Raw genomic sequence first — 22,127 nt, 5'->3', positions numbered from 1 at the left:
TCACCTTCAAGGCGCAGGAATGGCGCCTTGGATTTCGCCTGCGGCCACACTAAGTCGAAAGCGCCCGCTCTCGTCAGATCGCGGAAGCTAAACGGCTTCAGGCCTGGTTAGTAGCTGCGTGGGAGACCGGCTGTGAACCCCAGGTGCTGCAGGCTTTTTTTTGGGTTTGCGGTCCAATGGCTATGAGCACGTGGGAAGCCTCACTTTCAAGGCGCAGGAACGGCTCATTGGATTTTGCCTGCGGCCACACTAAGCCGAAAGCGCCCGCTCTCGTCAGATCGCGGAAGCTAAGCTGCTTCAGGCCTGGTTAATAGCTGCGTCGGAGACCGGCTGTGAACCCCAGGTGCTGCAGGCTTTTTTGGGGGTTTGCGGTCCAATGGCTATGAGCACGTGGGAAGCCTCACCTTCAAGGTGCAGGAATGGCAACTTGGATTTTGCCTGTGGCCACACTAAGCCGAAAGTGCCCGCGCTAGTCAGATTGAGGAAGCTAAGTGGCTTCAGGCCTGGTTAGTAGCTGCGTAGGAAATCAGCTGTGAACCCCAGGTGCTGCAGGCATTTCTTTGGGTTTGCAGTCCAATGGCTATGAGCACGTGGGAAGCCTCACTTTCAAGGCGCAGGAACGGCGCCTTGGATTTTGCCTGCGGCCACACTAAGCTGAAAGCGCCCGCTCTCGTTAGATCGCGGAAGCCAAGCGGCTTCAGGCCTGGTTAGTAGCTGCGTGGGAGACCGGCTGTGAACCCCAGGTGCTGCAGGCTTTTTTTGGATTTGCGGTCCAATGGCTATGAGCACGTGGGAAGCCTCACCTTCAAGGCGCAGGAACGGCGCCTTGGACTGTTCCTGCGGCCACACTAAGCCAAAAGTGCCTGCTCTCGTCAGATCGCGGAAGCTAAGTGGCATCAGGCCTGGTTAGTAGCTGCGTGGGAGACTGGCTGTGAACCCCAGGTGCTGCAGGCTTTTTTTTTGGGTTTGCGGTCCAATGGCTATGAGCACTTGGGAAGCCTCACCTTCAAGGCGCAGGAACGGCGCCTTGGATTTTGCCTGCGGCCACACTAAGCCGAAAGCGTCAGATTGCGGAAACTAAGCGGCTTCAGGCCTGGTTAGTAGCTGCGTGGGAGACTGGCTGTGAACCCCTGGTGCTGCAGGCTCTTTTTGGGGGTTTGCGGTCCAAAGGCTATGAGCACGTGGGAAGCCTCACCTTCAAGGCGCAGGAACGGCGCCTTGGATTTCACCTGCGGCCACAGTAAGTCGAAAGTGCCCGCTCTCGTCAGATCGCGGAAGCTAAACGGCTTCAGGCCTGGTTAGTAGCTGCCTGGGAGACCGGCTGTGAACCCCAGGTGCTGCAGGCTTTTTTTTGGGTTTGCGGTCCAATGGCTATGAGCACGTGGGAAGCGTCACCCTCAAGGCGCAGGAACGGCAACTTGGATTTTGCCTGCGGCCAAATTAAGCTGAAAGCGCCCGCTCTCGTTAGATTGTGGAAGCTAAGCGGCTTCAGGCCTGGTTAGTAGCTTTGTGGGAGACCAGCTGTGAACCCCAGGTGCTGCAGGTATTTCTTTGGGTTTGCAGTCCAATGGCTATGAGCACGTGGGAAGCCTCACTTTCAAGGCGCAGGAACGGCGCCTTGGATTTTGCCTGCGGCCACACTAAGCTGAAAGCGCCCGCTCTCTTTAGATCACGGAAGCCAAGCGGCTTCAGGCCTGGTTAGTAGCTGCGTGGGAGACCGGCTGTGAACCCCAGGTGCTGCAGGCTCTTTTTGGGGGTTTGCGGTCCAAAGGCTATGAGCACGTGGGAAGCCTCACCTTCAAGACGAAGGAATGGCGCCTTGGATTTCGCCTGCGGCAACACTAAGTCGAAAGCGCCCGCTCTCATCAGATCGCGGAAGCTAAACGGCTTCAGGCCTGGTTAGTAGCTGCGTGGGAGACCGGCTGTGAACCCCAGATGCTGCAGGCTTTTTTTTGGGTTTGCGGTCCAATGGCTATGAGCACGTGGGAAGCGTCACCCTCAAGGCGCAGGAACGGCAACTTGGATTTCGCCTGTGGCCACACTAAGCTGAAAGCACCCGCTCTCGTTAGATTGTGGAAGCTAAGCGGCTTCAGGCCTGGTTAGTAGCTTTGTGGGAGACCAGCTGTGAACCCCAGGTGCTGCAGGCATTTCTTTGGGTTTGCAGTCCAATGGCTATGAGCACGTGGGAAGCCTCACTTTCAAGGCGCAGGAACGGCGCCTTGGATTTTGCCTGCGGCCACACTAAGCTGAAAGCGCCCTTTCTCGTTAGATCACGGAAGCCAAGCGGCTTCAGGCCTGGTTAGTAGCTGTGTGGGAGACCGGCTGTGAACCCCAGGTGCTGCAGGCATTTCTTTGGGTTTGCGGTCCAATGGCTATGAGCACGTGGGAAGCCTCACATTCAAGGCGCAGGAACGGTGCCTTGGATTTCGCCTGCGGCCACACTAAGCCGAAAGCGCCCGCTCTCGTCAGATCGCGGAAGCTAAACGGCTTCAGGCCTGGTTAGTAGCTGCGTGGGAGATTAGCTGTGAACCCCAGGCGCTGCAGGCTTTTTTTGGGGGTTTGCGGTCCAATGGCTATGAGCACGTGGGAAGCCTCACCTTCAAGTCGCAGGAACAGCGCCTTGGATTTTGCCTGCAGCCACACTAAGCCTAAAGCGCCTCCCCTCGTCAGATTGTGGAAGCTAAGCGGCTTCAGGCCTGGTTAGTAGCTGCGTGGGAGACTGGCTGTGAACCCCAGGTGCTGCAGGCATTTCTTTGGGTTTGCGGTCCAATGGCTATAAGCACGTGGGAAGCCTCACATTCAAGGCGCAGGAACGGCGCCTTGGATTTCGCCTGCGGCCACACTAAGCCGAAAGCGCCAGATTGCGGAAGCTAAGCGGCTTCAGGCCTGGTTAGTAGCTGCGTGGGAGACTGGCTGTGAACCCCAGGTGCTGCAGGCTCTTTTTGGGGGTTTGCGGTCCAAAGGCTATGAGCACGTGGGAAGCCTCACCTTCAAGGCGCAGGAACGGCGCCTTGGATTTCGCCTGCGGCCACACTAAGTCGAAAGCGCCCGCTCTCGTCAGATCGCGGAAGATAAACAGCTTCAGGCCTGGTTAGTAGCTGCGTGGGAGACCGTCTGTGAACCCCAGGTGCTGCAGGATTTTTTGGGGGGTTTGCGGTCCAATGGCTATGAGCACGTGTGAAGCGTCACCCTCAAGGCGCAGGAACGGCAACGTGGATTTTGCCTGCGGCCACACTAAGCTGAAAGCGCCCGCTCTCATTAGATCGTGGAAGCTAAGCGGCTTCAGGCCTGGTTAGTAGCTTTGTGGGAGACCAGCTGTGAACCCCAGGTGCTGCAGGCATTTCTTTGGGTTTGCAGTCCAATGGCTATGAGCACGTGAGAAGCCTCACTTTCAAGGCGCAGGAACGGCGCCTTGGATTTTGCCTGCGGCCACACTAAGCTGAAAGCGCCCGCTCTCGTTAGATCGCGGAAGCCAAGCGGCTTCAGGCCTTGTTAGTAGCTGTGTGGGAGACCGGCTGTGAACCCCAGGTGCTGCAGGCTCTTTTTGGGGGTTTGCGGTCCAAAGGCTATGAGCACGTGGGAAGCCTCACCTTCAAGACGCAGGAACGGCACCTTGGATTTCGCCTGCGGCCACACTAAGTCGAAAGCGCCCGCTCTCGTCAGATAGCGGAAGCTAAACGGCTTCAGGCCTGGTTAGTAGCTGCTTTGGAGACCGGCTGTGAACCCCAGGTGCTGCAGGCTTTTTTTGGTGTTTGCGGTCCAATGGCTATGAGCACGTGGGAAGCGTCACCCTCAAGGCGCAGGAACGGCAACTTGGATTTTGCCTGCGGCCACACTAAGCTGAAAGCGCCCACTCTCGTTAGATTGTGGAAGCTAAGCGGCTTCAGGCCTGGTTAGTAGCTTTGTGGGAGACCAGCTGTGAACCCCAGGTGCTGCAGGCATTTCTTTGGGTTTGCAGTCCAATGGCTATGAGCACATGGGAAGCCTCACTTTCAAGGCGCAGGAACGGCGCCTTGGATTTTGCCTGCGGCCACACTAAGCTGAAAGCGCCCGCTTTCGTTAGATCGCGGAAGCCAAGCGGCTTCAGGCCTGGTTAGTAGCTGCGTGGGAGACCGGCTGTGAACCCCAGGTGCTGCAGGCTTTTTTTGGGTTTGCGGTCCAATGGCTATGAGCACGTGGGAAGCCTCACCTTCAAGGCGCAGGAACGGCGCCTTGGACTGTGCCTGCGGCCACACTAAGCCAAAAGTGCCCGCGCTCTCGTCAGATCGCGGAAGCTAAGTGGCATCAGGCCTGGTTAGTAGCTGCGTGGGAGACCGGCTGTGAACCCCAGGTGCTGCAGGCCTTTTTTTGGGTTTGCGGTCCAATGGCTATGAGCACGTGGGAAGCCTCACCTTCAAGGCGCAGGAACAGCACCTTGGATTTTGCCTGCAGCCACACTAAGCCTAAAGCGCCTGCCGTCGTCAGATCGTGGAAGCTAAGCGGCTTCAGGCCTGGTTAGTAGCTGCGTGGGAGACCGGCTGTGAACCCCGGGTGCTGCAGGCATTTCTTTGGGTTTGCGGTCCAATGGCTATGAGCACGTGGGAAGCCTCACCTTCAAGGCGCAGGAACAGCACCTTGGATTTCGCCTGCGGCCACACTAAGCCGAAAGCGCCCGCTCTCGTCAGATCGCGGAAGCTAAATGGCTTCAGGCCTGGTTAGTAGCTGCGTGGGAGACCGGCTGTGAACCCCAGGTGCTGCAGGCTTTTTTTTGGGTTTGCGGTCCAATGGCTATGAGCACGTGGGAAGCGTCACCCTCAAGGCGCAGGAACGGCAACTTGGATTTTGCCTGCGGCCACACTAAGCTGAAAGCGCCCGCTCTCGTTAAGTCGTGGAAGCTAAGCGGCTTCAGGCCTGGTTAGTAGGTTTGTGGGAGACCAGCTGTGAACCCCAGGTGCTGCAGGCATTTCTTTGGGTTTGCAGTCCAATGGCTATGAGCACGTGGGAAGCCTCACTTTCAAGGCGCAGGAACGGCGCCTTGGATTTTGCCTGCGGCCACACTAAGCTGAAAGCGCCCGCTCTCGTTAGATCGCGGAAGCCAAGCGGCTTCAGGCCTGGTTAGTAGCTGCGTGGGAGACCGGCTGTGAACCCCAGGTGCTGCAGGCTTTTTTTGGGTTTGCGGTCCAATGGCTATGAGCACGTGGGAAGCCTCACCCTCAAGGCGCAGCAACGACGACTTGGATTTTGCCTGCGGCCACACTAAGCCGAAAGCGCCCGCTCTCATCAGATCGCGAAAGCTAATTGGCTTCAGGCCTGATTAGTAGCTGCGTGGGAGAGTGGCTGTGAACCCCAGGTGCTGCAGGCTTTTTTGGGGGGTTTGCGGTCCAATGGCTATGAGCACGTGGGAAGCCTCACCTTCAAGGCGCAGGAACGGCGCCTTGGACTGTGCCTGCTGCCACACTAAGCCAAAAGTGCCCGCTCTCGTCAGATTGCGGAAGCTAAGTGGCATCAGGCCTGGTTAGTAGCTGCGTGGGAGACCGGCTGTGAACCCCAGGTGCTGAAGGCTTTTTTTTGGGTTTGCAGTCCAATGGCTATGAGCACGTGGGAAGCCTCACCTTCAAGGCGCAGGAACGGCGCCTTGGATTTCGCCTGCGGCCAAACTAAGCTGAAAGCGCCCGCTCTCGTCAGATCGCGGAAGCTAAGCAGCTTCAGGCCTGGTTAGTAGCTGTGTGGGAGACTGGCTGTGAACCCCAGGTGCTGAAGGCTTTTTTTTGGGTTTGCAGTCCAATGGCTATGAGCACGTGGGAAGCCTCACCTTCAAGGCGCAGGAACAGCGCCTTGGATTTCACCTGCGGCCAAACTAAGCTGAAAGCGCCCGCTCTCGTCAGATCGCGGAAGCTAAGCAGCTTCAGGCCTGGTTAGTAGCTGCGTGGGAGACTGGCTGTGAACCCCAGGTGCTGCAGGCTTTTTTTTGGGTTTGCGGTCCAATGGCTATGAGCACGTGGGAAGCCTCGCCTTCAAGGCGCAGGAACAGCGCCTTGGATTTTGCCTGCGGCCAGACTAAGCCGAAAGCGCCCGCCCTCGTTAGATCGTGGAAGCTAAGCGTCTTCAGGCCTGGTTAGTAGCTGCGTGGGAGACCGGCTGTGAACCCCAGGTGCTGCAGGCTTTTTTGGGGGGTTTGCGGTCCAATGGCTATGAGCACGTGGGAAGCCTCACCTTCAAGGCGCAGGAACGGCAACTCGGATTTCGCCTGCAGCCACACTAAGCCGAAAGCGCCCGCGCTCGTCAGATTGCGGAAGCTAAGTGGCTTCAGGCCTGGTTAGTAGCTGCGTGGGAGACCGGCTGTGAACCCCAGGTGCTGCAGGCTTTTTTTGGGGTTTGCGGTCCAATGGCTATGAGCACGTGGGAAGCTTCACCCTCAAGGCGCAGCAACGGCAACTCGGATTTTGCCTGCGGCCACACTAAGCCGAAAGCGCCAGCCCTCGTTAGATCGTGGAAGCTAAGCGTCTTCAGGCTTGGTTAGTAGCTGCGTCGGAGACTGGCTGTGAACCCCAGGTGCTGCAGGCTTTTTTTTGGGTTTGCGGTCCAATGGCTATGAGCACGTGGGAAGCCTCACCTTCAAGGCGCAGGAACAGCACCTTGGATTACGCCTGCGGCCACACTAAGCCGAAAGCGCCCGCTCTCGTCAGATCGCGGAAGCTAAGCGACTTCAGGCCTGATTAGTAGCTGCGTGGGAGAGTGGCTGTGAACCCCAGGTGCTGCAGGCTTTTTTGGGGGGTTTGCGGTCCAATGGCTATGAGCACGTGGGAAGCCTCACCTTCAAGGCGCAGGAGCGGCGCCTTGGACTGTTCCTGCGGCCACACTAAGCCAAAAGTGCCCGCTCTCGTCAGATCGCGGAAGCTAAGCGGCATCAGGCCTGGTTAGTAGCTGCGTGGGAGACCGGCTGTGAACCCCAGGTGCTGCAGGTTTTTTTTTGGGTTTGCGGTCCAATGGCTATGAGCATGTGGGAAGCCTCACCTTCAAGGCGCAGCAACGGCAACTTGGATTTTGCCTGCGGCTTCAGGCCTGGTTAGTAGCTGTGTGGGAGACCGGCTGTGAACCCCAGGTGCTGCAGGCATTTCTTTGGGTTTGCAGTCCAATGGCTATGAGCACGTGGGAAGCCTCACTTTCAAGGCGCAGGAACGGCGCCTTGGATTTCGCCTGCGGCCACACTAAGCCGAAAGCGCCCGCTCTCGTCAGATTGCGGAAGCTAAGCGGCTTCAGGCCTGGTTAGTAGCTGTGTGGGAGACTGGCTGTGAACCCCAGGTGCTGCAGGCTTTTTTTTGGGTTTGCAGTCCAATGGCTATGAGCACGTGGGAAGCCTCACCCTCAAGGCACAGCAACGGCAACTCGGATTTTGCCTGCGGCCACACTAAGCCGAAAGCGCCCGCCCTCGTTAGATCGTGGAAGCTAAGCGTCTTCAGGCCTGGTTAGTAGCTGCGTGAGAGACCGGCTGTGAACCCCAGGTGCTGCAGGCTTTTTTTGGGGGTTGCGGTCCAATGGCTACGAGCACGTGGGAAGCCTCACCTTCAAGGCGCAGGAACGGCGCCTTGGACTGTGCCTGCGGCCACACTAAGACAAAAGTGCCCGCTCTCGTCAGATCGCGGAAGCTAAGTGGGATCAGGCCTGGTTAGTAGCTGCGTGGGAGACCGGCTGTAAACCCCAGGTGCTGCAGGCTTTTTTTGGGGTTTGCGGTCCAATGGCTATGAGCACGTGGGAAGCCTCACCCTCAAGGCGCAGCAACGGCAACTCGGATTTTTCCTGCGGCCACACTAAGCCGAAAGCGCCCGCCCTCGTTAGATCATGGAAGCTAAGCGTCTTCAGGCCTGGTTAGTAGCTGCGTGGGAGACCGGCTGTGAACCCCAGGTGCTGCAGGCTTTTTTTTGGAGTTTGCGGTCCAATGGCTATGAGCACGTGGGAAGCCTCACCTTCAAGGCGCAGGAACGGCGCCTTGGATTTTGCCTGCGGCCACACTAAGCCAAAAGCGCCCGCTTTCGTCAGATCGTGGAAGCTAAGTGGTTTCAGGAACAGTTAGTAGCTGCGTGGAAGACCGGCTGTGAACCCCAGGTACTGCAGGCTTTTTTTGGGGTTTGCGGTCCAATGGCTATGAGCACGTGGGAAGCCTCACCTTCAAGGCGCAGATTGGATTTCGCCTGCGGCCACACTAAGCCGAAAGCGCCCGCTCTCGTCAGATCGCGGCAGCTAAATGGCTTCAGGCCTGGTTAGTAGCTGCGTGGGAGACTGGCTGTGAACTCCAGGTACTGCAGGCTTTTTTTGGGGTTTGCGGTCCAATGGCTATGAGCACGTGGGAAGCCTCACCTTCAAGGCGCAGATTGGATTTTGCCTGCGGCCACACTAAGCCGAAAGCGCCCGCTCTCGTCAGATCGCGGAAGCTAAGCGGCTTCAGGCCTGGTTAGTAGCTGTGTGGGAGACCGGCTGTGAACCTGTGGGGGTGACACAGTTTGCCGATTAGTGGCATATTGTGTGCACATGCTGGGTGGGGGTGACACAGGTGGCATATTGTGTGTACGCATGCTGGGTGGGGTTGACTAGAGTTGGGCGAACAGTTCGGCTGTGTTAGCCGAACTGCGTTCGGCTGCCCAACCTGTCATTTCGCTGTGGCTCTTACTACTTCCGGGTCGCAATGACCCGAAGTAGTACTTCTGCGCTGGCACGGCGGAGCGCGTCCTAGATCGCGCTCCCATGACGTCACACACATGCGCAGAGAGTGCCCGGCAACGGGAGCGCGATCTAGGATGCGCTCCGCCGGGCCAGCGCAGACGTACTACTCCGGGTCATTGCGACCCGGAAGTAGTAAGAGCCACAGCGAAATGACAGGTTGGGCAGCCGAACAGTTCAGCTAACACAGCCGAACTGTTCGCCCAACTCTAGGGTTGACACAGGCTCTCTAATAGTGGCATATTGTGTGTGCGCATGCTGGGTGAGGGGGTGACACAGGCTGCCTATCAGTGGCATATTGTGTGTATGCATGCTGGGTGGGTGTGACACAGGTTGCCTATTAGTGGCATATTGTGTGTGCATGCTGGGTGGGGGTGACACAGTTTGCCTATTAGTGGCATATTGTGTGTGCGCATGCTGGATGGGGGTGACACGGGTTGCCTATTAGTGGCATATTGTGTGTGCGCATGCTGGGTGGGGGTGACACAGGTTGCCTATTAGTGGCATATTGTGTGAGCGCATGCTGGGTGGGGGTGACACAGGCTGCCTATCAGTGGCATATTGTGTGCACATGCTGGGTGGGGGTGACACAGGCTGCCAATTAGTGGCATATTGTGTGTGCACATGCGGGGTGGGGGTGACACAGGTTGCCTATTAGTGGCATATTGTATGCGCATGCTGGGTGGGGGTGACACAGGCTGCCTATTAGTGGCATATTGTGTGGGCACATTCTGGGTGGGGGTGACACAGGCTGCATATTAGTGGCATATTGTGTGTGCATGCTGGGTGGGGGTGACACAAGCTGCCTATTAGTGGCATATTGTGTACGCATGCTGGGTGGGGGGGACACAGGCTGCCTATTAGTGGCATATTGTGTGTACGCATGCTGGGTGGGGGTGACACAGGCTGCCTATTAGTGGCATATTGTGTGCGCATGCTGGGTGGGGGTGACACAGGCTGTCTATTAGTGGCATATTGTGTGCGCATGCTGGGTGGGGGTGACACAGGCTTCCTATTAGTGGCATATTGTGTGCACATGCTGGGTGGGGGTGACACAGTTTGCCAATTAGTGGCATATTGTGTGCACATGCTGGGTGGAGGTGACAAAGGCTGCCTATTAGTGGCATATTGTGTGGGCGCATGCTGGGTGGGGCACAGGCTGCCTACTAGTGGCATAATGTGTTGCCGCATGCTGGGAGGGGGTGACACAGGCTGCCTATTAGTGGCATATTGTGTCGGCGCGTGCTGGGTGGGGGTGACACTGGTTGCCTATTAGTGGCAAATTGTGTGTGTGCATGCTGGGTGGGGGTGACACAGGCTGCCTATTAGTGGCATATTGTGTGGGCGCATGCTGGGTGCGGGTGACACAGGCTGCCTATTAGTGGCATATTGTGTGTACGCATGCTGGGTTGGGGTGACACAGGCTGCCTATTAGTGACATATTGTGTGTGCATTCTGGGTGGGGGTGACACAGGTTGCCTATTAGTGGCATATTGTGTGTATGCATGCTGGGTGGGGGTGACACAGGCTGCCTATTAGTGGCATATTGTGTGTGCATGCTGGGTGGGGGTGACACAGGTTGCCTATTAGTGGCATATTGTGTGCACATGCTGGGTGGGGGTGACACAGGCTGCTTATTAGTGGCATATTGTGTGAGCGCATGCTGGGTGGGGTTGACACAGGCTGCCTATTAGTGGCATATTGTGTGCACATGCTGGGTGGGGGTGACACAGGCTGCCTATTAGTGGCATATTGTGTGTACGCATGCTGGGTGGGGGTGACACAGGCTGTCTATTAGTGGCATATTGTGTGAGCGCATGCTGGGTGGGGGTGACACAGGCTGCCTATTAGTGGCATATTGTGTGCGCATGCTGAGGTGAGGGTGACACAGGCTGCCTATTAGTGGCATATTGTGTGTGCACATGCTCGGTGGGGGTGACACAGGTTTCCTATTAGTGGCATATTGTGTGAGCGCATGCTGGGTGGGGGTGACACAGGTTGCCTATTAGTGGCATATTGTGTGAGCGCATGCTGGGTGGGGGTGACACAGGTTTCCTATTAGTGGCATATTGTGTGAGCGCATGCTGGGTGGGGGTGACACAGGTTGCCTATTAGTGGCATATTGTGTGGGCGCATGCTGGGTGGGGGTGACACAGGTTGCCTATTAGTGGCATATTGTGTGGGCGCATGCTGGGTGGGGGTGACACAGGTTGCCTATTAGTGGCATATTGTGTGGGCGCATGCTGGGTGGGGGTGACACAGGTTGCCTATTAGTGGCATATTGTGTGGGCACATGCTGGGTGGGGGTGACACAGGTTGCCTATTAGTGGCATATTGTGTGGGCGCATGCTGGGTGCGGGTGACACAGGCTGACTAAAAGTGTTGATCGAACACTAAAATGTTCCGGTTCGAACGTCGCCCCGATATTCGGCATGTTCGGGCCGAATTCCGAACCCAATGCAAGTAAATGGGGACTCAAATATTTCTGCTTTGCAGGCCAGAAAAAAACATAAAAAAATGAGGAAAACTTATGCAAAATGGCTTGGGAATAGTGTGTGTGTGTGTGTGTGGGGGGGGGGGGGGGGGGGGGGGGGAGGGGTGTCCCTGATGACATCAAAATGGGCCCTGATGACATTACAATAGCCAGAAAAGCATAAATAGGATGCTCTGGAGCCTCTTGAAGCAGATGATGTTAGACCTCTGGGGGCTCCTGGACTGTGTTAGGTGTGCAAGGTGTCTTGCAAGGCGGCTATGGTAACAAAAAGTGCAGTTAGTTAATTATGGTATTTTTTTTTTCTTAGGATGGCTACCTTAGCTTAATATAGTAGGTTATATTTGTTGGTTGCATGGTTAGGTTAATTATAGTAGATTGGTTTTTGTTGGTTGGATAAAAGCATATTGTGTGGAGTGGCATATTGTGTGTATGCATGCTGGGTGGGTGTGACACAGGTTGCCTATTAGTGGCATATTGTGTGTGCATGCTGGGTGGGGGTGGCACAGGCTGCCTATTAGTGGAATATTGTGTGGGCACATGCTGGGTGGGGGTGACACAGTTTGCCTATTAGTGGCATATTGTGTGTGCGCATGCTGGATGGGGGTGACACGGGTTGCCTATTAGTGGCATATTGTGTGTGCGCATGCTGGGTGGGGGTGACACAGGTTGCCTATTAGTGGCATATTGTGTGAGCGCATGCTGGGTGGGGTTGACACAGGCTGCCTATCAGTGGCATATTGTGTGCACATGCTGGGTGGGGGTGACACAGGCTGCCAATTAGTGGCATATTGTGTGTGCACATGCGGGGTGGGGGTGACACAGGTTGCCTATTAGTGGCATATTGTATGCGCATGCTGGGTGGGGGTGACACAGGCTGCCTATTAGTGGCATATTGTGTGGGCACATTCTGGGTGGGGGTGACACAGGCTGCATATTAGTGGCATATTGTGTGTTCATGCTGGGTGGGGGTGACACAAGCTGCCTATTAGTGGCATATTGTGTACGCATGCTGGGTGGGGGAACACAGGCTGCCTATTAGTGGCATATTGTGTGTACGCATGCTGGGTGGGGGGACACAGGCTGCCTATTAGTGGCATATTGTGTGTACGCATGCTGGGTGGGGGTGACACAGGCTGCCTATTAGTGGCATATTGTGTGCGCATGCTGGGTGGGGGTGACACAGGCTGTCTATTAGTGGCATATTGTGGGCGCATGCTGGGTGGGGGTGACACAGGCTTCCTATTAGTGGCATATTGTGTGCACATGCTGGGTGGGGGTGACACAGTTTGCCGATTAGTGGCATATTGTGTTCACATGCTGGGTGGAGGTGACACAGACTGCCTATTAGTGGCATATTGTGTGGGCGCATGCTGGGTGGGGCACAGGCTGCCTACTAGTGGCATAATGTGTTGCCGCATGCTGGGAGGGGGTGACACAGGCTGCCTATTAGTGGCATATTGTGTCGGCGCGTGCTGGGTGGGGGTGACACTGGTTGCCTATTAGTGGCATATTGTGTGTGTGCATGCTGGGTGGGGGTGACACAGGCTGCCTATTAGTGGCATATTGTGTGTACGCATGCTGGGTGGGGGTGACACAGGCTGCCTATTAGTGACATATTGTGTGTGCACATGCGGGGTGGGGGTGACACAGGTTGCCTATTAGTGGCATATTGTGTGTGCATGCTGGGTGGGGGTGACACAGGTTGCCTATTAGTGGCATATTGTGTGTACGCATGCTGGGTGGGGGTGACACAGGCTGCCTATTAGTGGCATATTGTGTGTGCATGCTGGGTGGGGGTGACACAGGTTGCCTATTAGTGGCATATTGTGTGCACATGCTGGGTGGGGGTGACACAGGCTGCTTATTAGTGGCATATTGTGTGAGCGCATGCTGGGTGGGGGTGACACAGGCTGCCTATTAGTGGCATATTGTGTGGGCGCATGCTGGGTGGGGGTGACACAGGTTGCCTATTAGTGGCATATTGTGTGCGCATGCTGAGGTGAGGGTGACACAGGCTGCCTATTAGTGGCATATTGTGTGTGCACATGCTCGGTGGGGGTGACACAGGCTGCCTATTAGTGGCATATTGTGTGTACGCATGCTGGGTGGGGGTGACACAGGCTGTCTATTAGTGGCATATTGCATGCGCATGCTGGGTGGGGGTGACACAGGTTTCCTATTAGTGGCATATTGTGTGAGCGCATGCTGGGTGGGGGTGACACAGGTTGCCTATTAATGGCATATTGTGTGAGCGCATGCTGGGTGGGGGTGACACAGGTTTCCTATTAGTGGCATATTGTGTGAGCGCATGCTGGGTGGGGGTGACACAGGTTTCCTATTAGTGGCATATTGTGTGGGCGCATGCTGGGTGGGGGTGACACAGGTTGCCTATTAGTGGCATATTGTGTGGGCACATGCTGGGTGGGGGTGACACAGGTTGCCTATTAGTGGCATATTGTGTGAGCGCATGCTGGGTGGGGGTGACACAGGTTGCCTATTAGTGGCATATTGTGTGGGCGCATGCTGGGTGGGGGTGACAGAGGCTGACTAAAAGTGTTGATCGAACACTAAAATGTTCCGGTTCGAACGTCGCCCCGATATTCGGCATGTTCGGGCCGAATTCCGAACCCAATGCAAGTAAATGGGGACTCAAATATTTCTGCTTTGCAGGCCAGAAAAAAACATAAAAAATGAGGAAAACTTATGCAAAATGGCTTGGGAATAGTGTGTGTGTGTGTGTGTGTGGGGGGGTGTCCCTGATGACATCAAAATGGGCCCTGATGACATCATAATAGTCAGAAAAGCATAAATAGGATGCTCTGGAGCCTCTTGAAGCAGATGATGTTAGACCTCTGGGGGCTCCTGGACTGTGTTAGGTGTGCAAGGTGTCTTGCAAGGCGGCTATGGTAACAAAAAGTGCAGTTAGTTAATTATGGTATTTTTTTTTCTTAGGATGGCTACCTTAGCTTAATATAGTAGGTTATATTTGTTGGTTGCATGGTTAGGTTAGTTAATTATAGTAGATTGGTTTTTGTTGGTTGGATAAAAAATTATAGCTAGCTTCCAACTGACATTTATGCTCCATCTCTCCTTCTATTAACGCATTTCTGATACCGTTTATTTGTTTGGCTGGAACTACTATTATTTGCTTAGTGTAGGCAGCCCATTCTTCCTCATCTTACAATGGGGATCATTAAAATGAACCAGCCTGTTAGAGAGAATGAGCAAAGGAAACCTGTTGCTGAACTCTGGGGCCTCTAAGGCAAGTAGAAGAGTTAATGTTGTCTTTGTCTTCCACTCTTAGGTGGTCATGTGGTCCTCTTCGCTGCTTGTCCGGTCTGTGCATTCTTACAACTGTAAAGTGGGGAATGAGGGGGATACCGCTATCAGGAGGACAGATTAGCAGTACCCCGGTCAAACTGAGTGAAAGCAAGGGGAGTCAAGACTAGCTTGTTCTTCTCCGTGTGGACACCCAGGGAGCAGGAGGAAACCAAAGTAATTTATGACCACTCCTTTTGTTTATATCTTTTTGATATAAACAGCTTGCGTGGAAGTTGTTGTTGTTGTTAGTGTGAGTAGTCTATTCTTCCTCAACTTACACTGAGGATTTACATGAGCTAGACTGCCGCTGAACTCCAGGGGCCCCTAGGGCACTTACAGAGTTTTAGGTTGTCCTTGTCGCATAGTCTTAGGTGGTTATACGGTCCTCTTCGCTGCTCATCAGGTCTGTGCATTCGTACAACTGTAAAGTGGGGAATGAGGGGGCTACCGCTTTACGGAGGACGGATGAGCAGTACCCCAGTCAAATAAGAGGAAACCAAAGTAATATATGACCACCCTATAAATCACACATACACTGACTGACATACACTGACAGCTTTTACCCCAGACTAACTTACCTTAACTGACTCATACTGACTGATACCCAGTCCCAGACATACACACTGTGACAGACACACACTCACTTTAGAATGACATACCCAGACCAACACCTCATCCCATGGACTGTAGCATAGTGCTAACCACAGAGATGAGATTAGGATAAGATTAGACCTCCCCACACACACACACCAAACACTTGAACAGGGCATATTGGTGAGCAGCACCACTTAGGAGCAGGAGATGTAGGATTAGATTAGGTGTTACATATCACACATGCACCCCAACACTAGAATAGCTTTCAGGGTGACTAGCACCAATTAGAGTAGGCCAGCATAGTGTAGTGTAGGCCCCGCCCGAAGAGAGTCTACCTTGTCGCTGGTGGGCGGGCTTACAATCCTGTTGGCCAAATGTTTCATTTTTGCCAACTGGATTAACCAAAAGACTCCCAGGGCTGGAACCCACAAGTGCGATTTTGAGAGCATTTTTGGAGCGTTACAGAACGCTAGCGTTTAGCCAAAATGCTCAGCTAATGTAAATGGATGGGGTAACTTCCACTGGAGCGCTTGCGATTCCTCAAATCGCAAACGCAGGACATGGAGCATTTTGGGAGCGTTAGAGCTTCAGTGTAAAGTATATAAACCCTGGCGTAACCGCTCATCAAAACCTGCATGGAGCGATTTTGCTAGCGTTTTAACGTTACCACACACTGTAACAAAATTAAAATTAATTAAAAGGAACAATCAGGCTTTAAAACGCTAATCGCTATTCGCTACACAATCGCAGGCAAATTGATGCACTTTGTAAAATCACTTCCTAAAACGCTCAGGAAACCGCTGACAAACTGCTCCTACAAAATGCTGGCGCTTGCGATTAGCGATAGCGTTTTGCAGTGGGTTCCAGGCCTCACTTAAAAAAAAAATGCATGATCAGTTCTGTGGCCCAAGTCATCAATTTTAATGTGTTTTTTATTTCTTCCTGTCCCGAGGTACATCACTCAGTCCACAAAACTAAAGAAGACCTCCAGGAAGCAGTTTTTACTTTCACTTAAGGATTTTAAAAATGATTTCTTTGTGGTTCTTAAAGAACCACTATCGCGGAAAATTAAAAAATGTAAAATACATGTAAACGCATACAAATAAGCAGTGTTTCACCCCGATTAAAATGAGCCTTAAATTACTTTTCTCCCATCTTGGTGTCACTTACAGTAGGTAGTAACAATCTGACGGAACCAATAGGTTTTGGTCTAGTCCATCTCTTCATGGGGGATTCTCAGCATGGACTTTATAACTTTAAAAGACCCTCCTTAAAAATAATTTATATAAAGATCCTGGATCAAGGAGATGCTGATTTTCTGAGTTAGAGTTGGTGAACACCTAAAAGCGCTAGCATACTCGCAAACGCTCAGTGCTTTTGGGAGAGATTTTTCAAGGCGATTCTAGGCATGTGCCTAGCGATTTTCTATTTATAACTGGTGATTTTTGGAGCGTTTCTGTGTAGCTTTTTTTAGGGGGGTTACAGTACAACTGCTAGTGTACTGGTTGTGTCACAAAAATGCTTGGAACATCGCTCTATTCTAGTGCTTTTTCCACTTTCCTATAGTTAACATTGAGGCAGAATCGCCTCAGAAATAAAAGGGCCCTTTTCCACAAGCGGCGATTGCAATGCTAAATCGCAAACCGCTAGTGATTTTTAAATCGCTACAGTTTGTTTTTTAACATAGGGATCGCGGTAGGTAATTACCACTACCGCAATTCGTTTTTTACTGAAGCGCGATCGCGCCTCGATTTTGCTATGCATTGCATTGCATAGCAAAAGCGTGATCGCAATCGCCAGGAAATTGCAGGGGAATTTTGGACTTTGCTGAAACGCAATCACTAGCGTTTAGCACGAAAGTTAGCGATTGCTAGTGGAAAGGGCCCTTTTCCACTAGCAATCGCAATCACAAATGCCGGCGATTGTGATTTTTCATTCATTCTGTTATGCGATTGCAATTTTTCATTTGCATTGCATTATCACTCTAAAAATCGCTCCAGAAAGCGATTGTGATTTGTGATTCCCAAATCAAATCACTATAGTGGAAAATACGGTACTTATCCGTTAGCCGGGCGCATCCTCTAGGTGGCGACAAAACACCACCAGAGTTACATCTTTCCCTACTATCCATGGCGGCCTGGAGGGGGAATAGTAATTAGAGCCACCTACCGGATGCGCCCGGCTAACGGATAAGTACCGAAAATACCTCTCATGATTTCTATGATAAAGCAACAACCCTATCGATTTAAAAATCACTAGCGATTTTGCGAATCAGCTGTGTAGTGGAAAAAGGCCCAAATGCAGCAGGACCTGCATTTGGGAGAAAATTACATCGCTCTGTGATCTATGGATCCATCCCATTAAGAAACATCAGCCAATCGCTTTTGAAAGCGCTGGTGTTTTAAAAAGCGCTCAGAAGCGCTTTCAAAAGCAGTAGAGTTTCGAAAAGCGCTTGGGTAATGTCTTTCTATGGGCTAGTTTGCATTAAGGTGCCAATACATCGTACAATATTTTATTTTTTTTCGATTCATTTCTTTCAATTATTCTGTTAGATCGAATATAAAGATTTTTCCAACATGTCCTATCAGATTTTTATTGGAAGAAAACAAACGGGATAGTCATTCGTTTTTCTTAATCCAAAAAAAAAAAAAAAGATTCTTTTTGACTTTCATTAGATCGTTTTAGTTGAATAAAAACGGAAAATGTAACGTTTTTATTGTACCATGTATGGGCATCATTACAGTGATGTGACTTTTTCCCTAGCGCAAGTCCTGCAGCATTTTGGAGACAATTACGCCTCAATGTAAAAAATAGGAAAACTGTAAAATCAACAGAGCAAATAATAGAAGATCGCTAGGCACATGCTGGGAATTGCTACTGCAAATCGCCGCAACAATTGCTAGGCGTTTGCGATTACAATTAGCAATTTGATGTGAACTTGCCCTAAGGCCCGTTACACACCAAAAGCGAGCAGGAGAACGGCTCCTGCACGCGTTGCGGCGTGTCGTCGGGAAACTCCGGTGCGACGCTGAGTAGCGGCGGTAGTAGTTAATTACCCCGAAGGGGAAACGGCGATTCCCGACGATAAAATGCGCCGGGATGCGTCGTACCGCAACGTATCGAAACGCAGCGTCGGGTGTGAAAGGTAAAAGGAAAGTCTATGGACTTTCCTTTTACCTTGGTTAACGCAAAAGTATAGACTTTGCGTTAAAACGCCGATGGCGGCTCGCAGGCTAAATGTAAACACAAGCGGAAATAATCCGCTTTGTTTATATTGTACGGCACTGCTGCCACCTGTCAGAGGCGCATTGCCACTATTGGACCTTTTTGAGCTTGCACTCCTTGCCTGATGAAGCGGGTTATACCTGCGAAACGCGTTGCGGAGTGCCAAAATAAATTATTTGCGATTTGAACAATCTCAATTATCCATCTTTTCAGGAGGTAAGTCCACCTGTACTCCTCCTTTTTAGTTGTTTTTAGATCATTTTAACCTGCCTGGCGCCTCTGTCCAAAATTTGCACATTTTTGAGAATTGATTTTTTTATTGCGGAAAATACCGACTTTTGCAGAATTTTTTTTGCATGAATCCCGCACTTTTACCGCACTTTTTCCGCATGCAGAAAAAACATGCGGAACATTTTGAGAATTTCAACTTGACGATATTTTGGTCGCAAACTTCCCGCATGTACCGTACTTTACCGCATGCGGGAAGTCTTTGAGAATAGAGCCCAATGTCCCCTTACAAAGGGACTCCGGGGCCCTGCAAAGCTCCGCCTCTAAATCGAACCACAGCCCCCCCCCCCCACTAGTCCACGATAAGCCTCGTCTTCAATGGCCGTAAGCTCCGCCTACAGTCATATGCTTGTGTGCAGCTGGTTGCTAACCTGGGGAGGTGAGTTAAAGGGAACCTTATTAAGTGAAAAAAAAAAAAAAAAACAGGTTTAACTTACCTCAGGCTTCTACGAGCCCCCTGCAGCTGCCCTGTGCCCATGCTGTCACTAAGCTGCCCTCCAGTCCCCCTTAGCGATCCTCTTCCAGACTGACTGGCCACTGCGCATGTGCGTCTCCTCAATAGCGCTCCCATCTATGTGCAGTAGAGATTTTTTAGTACTGCAAATTCGCAGACTGCTCCCATCCATGAGAGCGCGATTAGGAGGCGAGCGGACTAGAGGCTCTCATTAGAATGAAAGTAGGGTGCTGCGGGGCGCTGGAGGATGAGTACAGGGCAGCTGCAGGGGGCTGGTAAATGCACTTTTTTTGTCTTTCATACAGTTAAGGTTCACTTTAGTTCACCCTCTGCTGTGCTGTGTATTCGGGGCCCTCTCTTGCCACATAAACAGGGCTCTCTGGCTACCTATGTGGGAGACTCTGAAATAGGACATTTGGGCGCTGCCATAGGCAACCATTCAGATATTTAAATGGACACCTGTGTAGGTGCCCCAAAAATTCTAACCAGCCCCTAGAACCGGCCCTGGCCATACTTTCCAACTTTTTGAAATAAGAAATAGGGACACTTAAGCCACACCCCTGCCACACCCTTGATCACGCCCAAGGCACCCCCCTAGTCGCGCATACCATAAAGATTTCAAAATAAAAATATGTTATTTTATAATTTAAACCACACTGGTACTTTCTATCCTGGTTCATTTTCCTTCATATTAACATTTCAAAATAAGAAATATACATATGATTACATAGATGTATACATCAGTCATGAAAGAGGGACAAATGAGGAAGAAAGAGGGACACGGTCCCCAAAGAGGTACTGTCCCTCCAAAACAGGGATAGTTTGGAGCTATGAAATGCTGCAAGAGACAGCTATGTGTTGCAAGGCTGGCATACAAGTACAGTAATGCTTGAACATCTAGTTGAAGAAACCAGTGTGAAAACCTTGTATTAAAGCAAGCTGTGCTTACTATTATACAGCCTGACAGTATATGCTGTGCCTAGAATTAATCTTGTATTAATAGATATAACATATATATTACAGTATAGTATATACAGCACTGGCAAGGTGTGCTTAATCGCACAGCTCCACGTCACCAGCGCAAGGCATCTACATCACCTGCGAGACGGAAACACGACCTCAGCGGACAACGGAAGCAGCGCTCGAGCGACAAAAGGCTGGAGGAGGTCGGTGTGTCTCTGCTCTACACAGCCGAGGAGGACGAGACTAGGAGCATCCCACGGAGTATCCAGGAACGGTATGTAAGCCGGCAGCATTGTGCGAGGAGCTCCCCCTTGTGGACGTTACTGGGAAAATGTCCATTGAACTTGTGTGCGGAGCTCCCCCTTGTGGCCGTACTGTGAGAATGTCCATTGAACTTGTGTGCGGCGCTCCCCGTGTGGCCGTACTGTGAGAATGTTAATTTTTGCATATGTAAATACCAGGAGACAGTTACATTGGAGGGGGCTGTGAGAAAGCGTGTGTATAATCTGAGTGTGGGGAATACTGAAGTCTAAGCTGATGACAGTCTAGCTAGGTAATCACAATACAATAGGGGGTTTAATCATCAAAACAAGTTAACTGCTGGGTAGAGGCAGGGCATAATTGTAAGGCATTAGTATTTATATAGCGCCAACATGTTCCACTGCCGCCACCCCCTGTTCCAGTTTTCAACTTACATGTGGACGAAGCCTTTGGGTACCCTCGGAGGGCCACTGAAGTACTCGGGTCTCCAGGTACTTCCAAAGATGAGCAGCTCCATACTAGAAGAACTGAAGAAGCAGCCGGCGGGATATTTGAACAAGGGCCCCTGCAGTGGAACGAGGGGACACAGAGGAATGGGAAGGCTATTAGGGATCCAGAATCTTCCCTCTTCTGAGGTGAGTATCTTACTTTTTTATGGCAGGTTACAGCTTTCCTTTTTAGGTTGGCACTCCACAATACAATATCAGCAACATCCTGTGTAAATAAACCTTCCAGCACTGTTCCTATGCTGTCCACTGACCAATCCCATAATCCCTTGAGGGTGAAGCGAGTCATTCGATAGTAAGGCCCAACCGAACCCGGCACACACACAATATGGCCGCAAACAGCAGCTGCTGCTCATTACCCCTTGCAGTCACCTTCCACTGTCAGTCCCACAATTATTATGTAGCTCAGAAAAATATAAATTTCACTCATCTTCGGTCTGTGGATCCACACACTGCACATTCCTCTTCACACACAGGCCCAACAGGGAGATGGAACATGATAGCTATCCTCTGATTCTTCTTAAAGGACCATTATCGCAAAACAATTTGAAAATTTAAAATGCATGTAAATACATAAATAAAAAGCACATTTCTCCCAGAGTAAAATGAGCTATAAATTACTTTTCTACTATGTTGCTGTCACTTACAGTTAGTAGCAGAAATCTGACAGAACTGACAGGATTTGGACCATTAGTCCATATCCTCATAGGGATTCTCAGCATGGCCTTTATAAAGACGCTCCCTGAAAAGGATTATTTTATTTGGGAGAAACATACTTCTTATTTGTATGTGTTGACATATATTTTAAATTTACAACTTTCGCAATAGTGGTCCCTTTAAAGGACAACTGGAGAGAGAGGTATATTGAGGCTGCCATGTTTATTTCCTTTTTAAGCAATACGCATGCTGGGTGGGGGTGATACAGGCTGCCTATTAGTGGCATATTGTAAATGCATGCTGGGTAGTGGTGACACAGGCTGCCTATTAGTGGCATATTGTAAATGCATGCTGGGTGGGGGTGACACAGGCTGCCTATTAGTGGCATATTGTGTGTGCGCATGCTGGATGGGGGTGACACAGGCTGCCTATTAGTGGCATATTGTGTGTACGCATGCTGGGTGGGGGTGACACAGGCTGCCTATTAGTGGCATATTGTGTGGGCGCAGCTCAGTGGGGCTGACACAGGTTGCCTATTAGTGGCATATTGTGTGTGCATGCTGGGTGGGGGTGACACAGGCTGCCTATTAGTGGCATATTGTGTGTACGCATTCTGGGTGGGGGTGACACAGGTTGCCTATTAGTGGCATATTGTGTGCGCATGCTGGGT

The 22,127-nt window shown here is 51.7% G+C and overlaps 38 pseudogenes; all 38 read left to right on the top strand.

Moving 5' to 3' along the window:
* The first annotated feature begins 36 nt into the window (after nt 1-36).
* Nucleotides 37-155, top strand: LOC137557717 (5S ribosomal RNA; annotated as a pseudogene).
* An 81-nt stretch (nt 156-236) lies between these two features.
* LOC137553192 (5S ribosomal RNA) lies at nt 237-355 on the top strand (annotated as a pseudogene).
* Nucleotides 356-636: 281 nt separating this feature from the next.
* On the top strand, nt 637-755 carry LOC137559399 (5S ribosomal RNA; annotated as a pseudogene).
* Nucleotides 756-835: 80 nt separating this feature from the next.
* On the top strand, nt 836-954 carry LOC137553371 (5S ribosomal RNA; annotated as a pseudogene).
* A 273-nt stretch (nt 955-1,227) lies between these two features.
* Nucleotides 1,228-1,346, top strand: LOC137553019 (5S ribosomal RNA; annotated as a pseudogene).
* An 81-nt stretch (nt 1,347-1,427) lies between these two features.
* Nucleotides 1,428-1,546, top strand: LOC137553355 (5S ribosomal RNA; annotated as a pseudogene).
* Nucleotides 1,547-1,627: 81 nt separating this feature from the next.
* LOC137551235 (5S ribosomal RNA) lies at nt 1,628-1,746 on the top strand (annotated as a pseudogene).
* An 82-nt stretch (nt 1,747-1,828) lies between these two features.
* LOC137550029 (5S ribosomal RNA) lies at nt 1,829-1,947 on the top strand (annotated as a pseudogene).
* An 81-nt stretch (nt 1,948-2,028) lies between these two features.
* On the top strand, nt 2,029-2,147 carry LOC137551261 (5S ribosomal RNA; annotated as a pseudogene).
* Nucleotides 2,148-2,228: 81 nt separating this feature from the next.
* Nucleotides 2,229-2,347, top strand: LOC137551686 (5S ribosomal RNA; annotated as a pseudogene).
* Nucleotides 2,348-2,428: 81 nt separating this feature from the next.
* On the top strand, nt 2,429-2,547 carry LOC137550658 (5S ribosomal RNA; annotated as a pseudogene).
* An 82-nt stretch (nt 2,548-2,629) lies between these two features.
* On the top strand, nt 2,630-2,748 carry LOC137554541 (5S ribosomal RNA; annotated as a pseudogene).
* Nucleotides 2,749-3,020: 272 nt separating this feature from the next.
* On the top strand, nt 3,021-3,139 carry LOC137551488 (5S ribosomal RNA; annotated as a pseudogene).
* Nucleotides 3,140-3,221: 82 nt separating this feature from the next.
* LOC137548017 (5S ribosomal RNA) lies at nt 3,222-3,340 on the top strand (annotated as a pseudogene).
* An 81-nt stretch (nt 3,341-3,421) lies between these two features.
* Nucleotides 3,422-3,540, top strand: LOC137551228 (5S ribosomal RNA; annotated as a pseudogene).
* Nucleotides 3,541-3,622: 82 nt separating this feature from the next.
* LOC137553036 (5S ribosomal RNA) lies at nt 3,623-3,741 on the top strand (annotated as a pseudogene).
* An 81-nt stretch (nt 3,742-3,822) lies between these two features.
* On the top strand, nt 3,823-3,941 carry LOC137550691 (5S ribosomal RNA; annotated as a pseudogene).
* An 81-nt stretch (nt 3,942-4,022) lies between these two features.
* Nucleotides 4,023-4,141, top strand: LOC137549251 (5S ribosomal RNA; annotated as a pseudogene).
* An 80-nt stretch (nt 4,142-4,221) lies between these two features.
* LOC137552834 (5S ribosomal RNA) lies at nt 4,222-4,342 on the top strand (annotated as a pseudogene).
* Nucleotides 4,343-4,423: 81 nt separating this feature from the next.
* Nucleotides 4,424-4,542, top strand: LOC137554373 (5S ribosomal RNA; annotated as a pseudogene).
* An 81-nt stretch (nt 4,543-4,623) lies between these two features.
* LOC137558740 (5S ribosomal RNA) lies at nt 4,624-4,742 on the top strand (annotated as a pseudogene).
* An 81-nt stretch (nt 4,743-4,823) lies between these two features.
* On the top strand, nt 4,824-4,942 carry LOC137552720 (5S ribosomal RNA; annotated as a pseudogene).
* An 81-nt stretch (nt 4,943-5,023) lies between these two features.
* On the top strand, nt 5,024-5,142 carry LOC137559398 (5S ribosomal RNA; annotated as a pseudogene).
* An 80-nt stretch (nt 5,143-5,222) lies between these two features.
* On the top strand, nt 5,223-5,341 carry LOC137553796 (5S ribosomal RNA; annotated as a pseudogene).
* Nucleotides 5,342-5,423: 82 nt separating this feature from the next.
* LOC137554334 (5S ribosomal RNA) lies at nt 5,424-5,542 on the top strand (annotated as a pseudogene).
* An 81-nt stretch (nt 5,543-5,623) lies between these two features.
* Nucleotides 5,624-5,742, top strand: LOC137550856 (5S ribosomal RNA; annotated as a pseudogene).
* An 81-nt stretch (nt 5,743-5,823) lies between these two features.
* Nucleotides 5,824-5,942, top strand: LOC137548345 (5S ribosomal RNA; annotated as a pseudogene).
* An 81-nt stretch (nt 5,943-6,023) lies between these two features.
* On the top strand, nt 6,024-6,142 carry LOC137552332 (5S ribosomal RNA; annotated as a pseudogene).
* An 82-nt stretch (nt 6,143-6,224) lies between these two features.
* Nucleotides 6,225-6,343, top strand: LOC137551418 (5S ribosomal RNA; annotated as a pseudogene).
* Nucleotides 6,344-6,424: 81 nt separating this feature from the next.
* Nucleotides 6,425-6,543, top strand: LOC137554630 (5S ribosomal RNA; annotated as a pseudogene).
* Nucleotides 6,544-6,624: 81 nt separating this feature from the next.
* On the top strand, nt 6,625-6,743 carry LOC137552621 (5S ribosomal RNA; annotated as a pseudogene).
* An 82-nt stretch (nt 6,744-6,825) lies between these two features.
* Nucleotides 6,826-6,944, top strand: LOC137552243 (5S ribosomal RNA; annotated as a pseudogene).
* Nucleotides 6,945-7,174: 230 nt separating this feature from the next.
* Nucleotides 7,175-7,293, top strand: LOC137548393 (5S ribosomal RNA; annotated as a pseudogene).
* Nucleotides 7,294-7,374: 81 nt separating this feature from the next.
* Nucleotides 7,375-7,493, top strand: LOC137553733 (5S ribosomal RNA; annotated as a pseudogene).
* An 81-nt stretch (nt 7,494-7,574) lies between these two features.
* On the top strand, nt 7,575-7,693 carry LOC137553506 (5S ribosomal RNA; annotated as a pseudogene).
* Nucleotides 7,694-7,774: 81 nt separating this feature from the next.
* LOC137553989 (5S ribosomal RNA) lies at nt 7,775-7,893 on the top strand (annotated as a pseudogene).
* A 273-nt stretch (nt 7,894-8,166) lies between these two features.
* On the top strand, nt 8,167-8,285 carry LOC137551510 (5S ribosomal RNA; annotated as a pseudogene).
* Nucleotides 8,286-8,357: 72 nt separating this feature from the next.
* Nucleotides 8,358-8,479, top strand: LOC137554576 (5S ribosomal RNA; annotated as a pseudogene).
* Nucleotides 8,480-22,127: the final 13,648 nt, after the last annotated feature.

This window comes from Hyperolius riggenbachi, chromosome 2 (assembly GCF_040937935.1).
Source record: "Hyperolius riggenbachi isolate aHypRig1 chromosome 2, aHypRig1.pri, whole genome shotgun sequence".
Classification (NCBI taxonomy): domain Eukaryota; kingdom Metazoa; phylum Chordata; class Amphibia; order Anura; family Hyperoliidae; genus Hyperolius; species Hyperolius riggenbachi.
Note: the sequence above shows the minus strand (reverse complement) of the source record. Positions and strands in the feature narration are given on the sequence as shown.